At 41.8% G+C, this 6000-nt stretch overlaps 1 long non-coding RNA gene across 1 annotated transcript in view; it reads right to left on the bottom strand.

Annotated features, from left to right (window-relative positions):
- Window positions 1-987: 987 nt before the first annotated feature.
- Window positions 988-6000, bottom strand: part of LOC142895114 (uncharacterized) — an 80309-nt gene continuing 75296 nt past the window's right edge. Inside the window, exon 5 of the long non-coding RNA XR_012928174.1 lies at window positions 988-1504. This is a non-coding gene — a long non-coding RNA (uncharacterized LOC142895114). The remainder of the gene's footprint in view (window positions 1505-6000) is intronic.

Genomic DNA, 6000 nt, shown 5'->3' with positions numbered 1-6000 from the left:
AGATTTTAGCTGAATATGCTGGACGACATATAGAATGGAAAGCATTGCTCATTGATGTGATGCTGTTTGTTACAATTTATTTAAGTGTCAACAAGCAAAAAGTTGATGTGAAACATTACAGAAACAACAATAGGAGCTCATCTTCCTGCTCAAACAAATTCCCATTCTTCTCTCTTTCCGCAATTTCTTTCTGTTTTTTGTTTTTTGTGATTTGCACAGGAGCACAATATTTGACTGCTGCACTGGAAAGATCGTATGTATTATAAACTATAATATAGAATGAAAATATAGCAATTTCTGCGATGAAATTATCTTGAGCCTACAAGTAGTCAAATGTGTTTGTTGAAAAATGTCTAAAGCAAAAACCGTAGAGTCAGAAACCACATTTGCTTTTGAAATTGTAAAGATTTTAAAGAACCTTTCGGCAAAAGTGACATTTTAAATTATGATTTAAAAATGACATTGACCTCCCTTTACTATTTATAGCCTATATTTCAGACAATGTTTTTTTTTTTTAATCAAATGAAACTTAAAAGTCTATTTTAGATTTCTAAAAGGTTTACAGCCCAAAAGAATAAACAAAAACCTTCTTGTGTCTGTGGCTGTCTCAGTACTTCTAGATCTGGTCAAACCGAAACGCTGGCTTTGACAATGCCAAAGGAGATTTGTGTTGGAAGCAATTTCTAGAAATATAGAAAGTCACAAACAGGGAAGAGACATTGTGAGGTGAGGCAGCCACGAGCACAAAAAGTTACAACAGATCTTTGCCAAATACCTCCTGGAATGATTGCTTCGCCGCAGCCTGAGCAAACACACGTCCTAACATTCAGGTTAGTGTGACACAAAATTAGTGTATTGAGATTTTAATGTTCTTTAAATCTAAATCCCACTCAGAATAAATGTACTTTTATTTGCACATTAAATGTGAAACAGTCCAAAAATAATAAGAAATTTAATACCAGAGAGGTTAATCTATATATCTCGTAATACATTTTAACCATTATTTCGTCAGATGTTAGCACACTAGCAGGAATGAAGCATGAAAATCAAACCAGCAAATGTTGGAATTAAATTTAATGATGATAGAAAGAAATATTTAGGTAAGAGTTGTAAAAGATCAAAGATTAGCTTTGCAAAGGTTTACAATAGTACAAGACATGTATTTTGAGAATGTAGACAGTTACACAGCGTATAGTTCACATTACTAACAGCTGAAACTATTCTTTTCTTTTTTTTTGAAGAAAATACTGTTTGTTCTTTAGATGTCATACATCATAAAAAGTATTAAAAAGGTGTTGTTAATAATAATTGAAACCATAAGAATCCCTATTCCCTGCACTTATATCATTATTTCAGCACTGGACATGTCCGTATGCTTCTCTGTGTGTCACTTAGTTGCATAATTGAATCACACAACACACACACAAATTCGCTGGCCTGTCTTTGAGCATTTAGGGGTTTCTCCATGGGTCATTCTCCACACCCGCCACTGTGCTTGAAAAGGCTGTAAAAGAAAGAAACACAAAAACAATTTTGCAAAGTATGGCGCAGCAGCAGCAGCAGCAGAATGCACGTTTACAGTTCCTCGCCTCTTTACATAGAAGCTGCAAACACACTTCAAAGAGTGAACGGTGACACAACTTGAAAAAAGAAAGAAAAGAACATTGATTTCCGAAGCTCTAATCAGCTCAACAGACTTCATTCACAGACGTGGCAGCGGTTTAATCACGGAAACAGCCTTGTCCAAAAGCGTCTGTCCAATTTACGATCATAAAGACTCATTTATGCGAGCAGACTGACTTCTGAGGTCTGAAGTCGCTCGGATGCTCGTGAAAACTCTTGAAAGCTCTGCGGGAAACAAAAATGACGTCAAACAACAACTAATCTTGCTGAAGTGCTTCCAAAAGGTATAAAAATAGCTCCAAAGATCAAATATGAAGACATGTCAGGTGACGCGCCCATATAGAAAAACCCAACGTCTCATTCAGAGGATCTGTTAGTGTGTGTGACAGTTGAAAGAATTGACAATCATGTGAAATGACAGCATAGGGGCTTTATTTAGACACAACGTCGAGACGTCTCTATTTCAGATCCAGTCGACTCTGAGAGGAACACTGGCATCAGTGTCCTGCTTTGGAGTAGTTGCTATTTTTATGACAGAGAGAGAGAGAGAAAAAAATATATGGCAAAACATTTTTTTATTTTGTTGTTGTAAAACTAACGTATTTTTGTCCTGATTGTAACAAAGGCATTGATTAAAAATACAAACAAATAGGCAAAGAAGAACACAAACATAAAACATAAACACATTTGCTCAGTTTTTCACCAGTGATGTAAATATGCCGTTGTTGTGTAAAGGAACAGTATATGGCGTGACAAGTGTTTCATTTGGAACAACACGTAAAACTCATCATTTATGAATTTGAAAATTTAAAGTCTGATAACAAAGACAAATACCAAGGTAATGTTTCACACACATAATTACTTCAATATAATTATTATCAGTAAGTTTATCAAGTTTCTTCTGTCCACTTTTCAAAGTGAAATATTAAGCACAGCAGCATTTACACATTAAGAATGCAATGTTAACAGAGATAAAAAACAAAACAAAAACAAAGACAAAAAAAAACTGTATCCATATGGCATGGTCATTGTTCCATTGGTTTTCCATAAAACATTATTATTAAATTAAAATCAAATGAAATGGATCAAATGAAAGTGGATCCCCAGGAGATGTAAAGAAATGTTCACATTTTTGCTTTACAACATGTATTTGGGTCTTTCCATAAACGTGTCAAAATGAATGTTCTTAAGCCAACACATGCACACATTTAATTGTTAAGTTCGTCCATGCAGGCGCAGAGACGCATGTGGATTTATTACACAGACACAGCCAGATTCATTGTCAGGAAAGACAACATACACAAGATTGAAGAAATGTCTTTACGTCTTGCTTTAAGATAAACAGTCCTCTCATTTTCTTGATTTGTTGGATTTGTCCTGATCCAGATTCCACCATCAAGATTCAATGATCAAATCCGACTAATAATATGCCAGCTCGATTGAAGGGAAACCAACTGGCAACCCTAAAATCAACAGTATGCAGATGAGGACTGTCTGGGCGCATGTGCACAACTTCCTGGAATCGGCGCTGTTTGGGCAGATTTTTACAAGAAATGTGGACTCTGCGTCTTTAAAAGGAAGGAAACCGTTTAGTTGACGTGGCAACAAAGAGTTAAATGTTACTAGTGGGGGTGTGGGGGGTGGTGGTCGGGGGGGGGGGGATTTCCAGCGTGTCTTTAAATCCATCTTGACCTCAAGCAGGACGAAGAACATGGATCACCTCACGTCATCAGTTTTCAGTTTGGTCAAAAAAAAAAAAAGAAAGAAGAAGAAAAAAAAAAAGGAAACAGCTTCAAAGATGCTTTTGTGCGTGTTACTGCTGACACATATTTTTTTTCTTTCCCCAGTACAAGGTTAGTGTGCAGCCGGGTTAATCTGCCAGTGTGATGTGGCCATACCCAATCCCTGAGCTTCTTTAAAACTGCCATTAACCGAGGACACGCACTCGCTCGCAGATGCAGAAAGAATGGCGCTGACCAAGTCCAAAAAAGAACAGACAGTTACAGACAAAACAGTGCGCAGTTTGGCAGGTGATACAAAGACTGGGCGAAAATGAAAAAGAAAAAAAAAAAAGAAAAGAAGAAGAGCAAAAACAATGAAAGTGCCGGATCCACCCCGTCAGATCTGAAATCTCTCTAAAGGCGAGAGGGCCAAGATACAGAACAGAGAAAACGCCCCAGGAATCTCAGCGCTGTGGTGAATAAATACGTCCCAGGTGTGTGTATGTGTGTGTGTGTGTGTGTGTGTGTGTGTGTGTGTGTGTGTGCGCGTGCGTGCGTGCGTGCGTGTGTCTCCCGAAAAATGATCTCCGATGCCACAGTTAGTAGGCACGAGGCCACGTGGAGCCGCGACGCCATCTTGTTTCAGCAGCAGACTGGAAGCACGGGGTGGCGAACTCCTCCGCAGTGCTAAAAAACACAGACAGTCTAACAGACATCACAGACATGCTGACAGACACTGGAGGAAACACACGCACACCCACGCGCGCACACACACACACACACGCATGCACGCATATGCAGGCTGACCAGTTGTGATTATTGATGAGTGTGCTTCTCCCGCCTGCAGCTGAGACGAGGATGTGTGTGGAAAGGAGTGGCAGAAAAAAAACCCTGCGGAAGAAGGGGTGACTGTAAACTGGGAGTGAAAAACCACTCTGCCGCCACAAAGGGATGTCTAGTAGGGCTTATCGCCGGCCGTCTACCGCCTCCCTCGGCGCTTTATCTGAATGTTCCTCGATCGATCTCGCCGATTAGCAACTTAGCTATAATTTCGAGCGAATCGCAAACGTTTGCTGAGAGCTTTTCTTCTGACACTTTGGGGCGTAAACGCTGCAGCATGCAGCAAACGCTCACTGGCATGCCCCGCATTTACACACCTGAGCTGCGACACCCAAATCACACAGTTGGTGCGCAAATCGTCTCGCTCAGTCCACATTAATTGAAGTTTCGACTGAACAAAGAAAAAGGGGATCGCTACCCGACTGCTTTTTCAGAAATCCCCAGATCAACGTTGATCGGACGATATTACAGGACTCAGAAGCGGCATTCAGTGCATTGCTGGAAAATGAGGCTTAATACAAGACCAGCGCAGTTACTTGATGGCCACAGCTAGGCTAGGTGTGTGTACATGTTTTCTTGACTGACCCATTGAAAGACAGTCAGAAGGTGAACATTTTTCATTTTTGTCCCTGGCCTCGTCCACATCTTGGAGTAAAGACACTGACGTCGTACAAAAAAAAAAAAAAAAGAAAAGAAAAGAAAAAAAATCAATGGTGGGTGATGGAGCAGCTAATCTAGGCGGGTATTATGCCCACCAGTCGCTCTGTCTGTATCCTCCATGTCTGGCTGCCTCAGCCGTGGGGACACGTTGTACAGACAGCGTGTGGTGCAGTCGAACAATGGAGAGCGATGCCTGCAGTTCCCCTTTAGCTGTTTAACGCATGCAGGCATCGAATGCTTCAGGTTTTTTCGCTGCTCGTTGCTTGGCCCTAAAACGACGAAAGAGAGCCTTAAGGGCAGCGCAATGGCGGTAAAAGGAGACGCTTGGCGTTGGATAAGAGGTAGCGCTAAAAGCAGAAGATTAAGAACCCAGCAACACGTCCTCAACATGTTTCCCATATCGGTTTCATTGGGGATCCATGCAAAACATAAGCAGCACATCTGTGGATGTGTCCGTGCTGGTTGATGCAGTTCAGACAGAATGCAGCAGGAGCCCTGACAGGCTCACAGATGGCAATGAGGCGGCGGGGGGGGGGGGGTGCCAAAGATACCTTTCAAGGTCAAGAACAAAAGCACTGGCGTCACGCCGGCGATGTCCAAAATGATACATCGCTGATCACGATCGACTGAGCACCGGGGTCACGCTATTCCCTGACATCCGTCTCAATTTGGGAAGAGGGGATGTTTTCATGCAAGCTTTGCGTACAATAACAACATCCGTTTCAATTGTTCAATACTCAATTTCAATTTCCCATGAAATTATACCAATGCACGGGGTTCAATGAAGGGCCGTCTTTGCCAATCGCATTTTTTTTTTTTTCCCAGCGGTATTCACACGCCACCTCATAAAAATCACGTTTTAACCATGGTATCATTGGCGCCAACAAATTAACAGTGAGGCAACTGCTAAACAGCAGCGACACGTGACAGACAATCCCCACAGTGACGACTATTACACAGGAAGATTCAGAAGAAAGTGGCCGGGCAAACAGATCCCCCATATCGTACCAAAAGTCCCGGCATAGACGTCCTCATCCATCGTTAGCTCGCAACGCAAGGCCTCCCGAATGGTTGCTAGTGGCCAGCAAGCAACAATGAGTGCCGCCGCCACACTCGTCAGCTGGCCAACCTATTGTGGGAGCTACTTCCCGCATGA

The sequence above is a fragment of the Nelusetta ayraudi genome, unplaced genomic scaffold (assembly GCF_046127955.1).
Source record: "Nelusetta ayraudi isolate G7.1 ecotype Tasmania unplaced genomic scaffold, CSIRO-AGI_Nayr_v1 ptg000048l, whole genome shotgun sequence".
NCBI lineage: Eukaryota > Metazoa > Chordata > Actinopteri > Tetraodontiformes > Monacanthidae > Nelusetta > Nelusetta ayraudi.
Note: the sequence above shows the minus strand (reverse complement) of the source record. Positions and strands in the feature narration are given on the sequence as shown.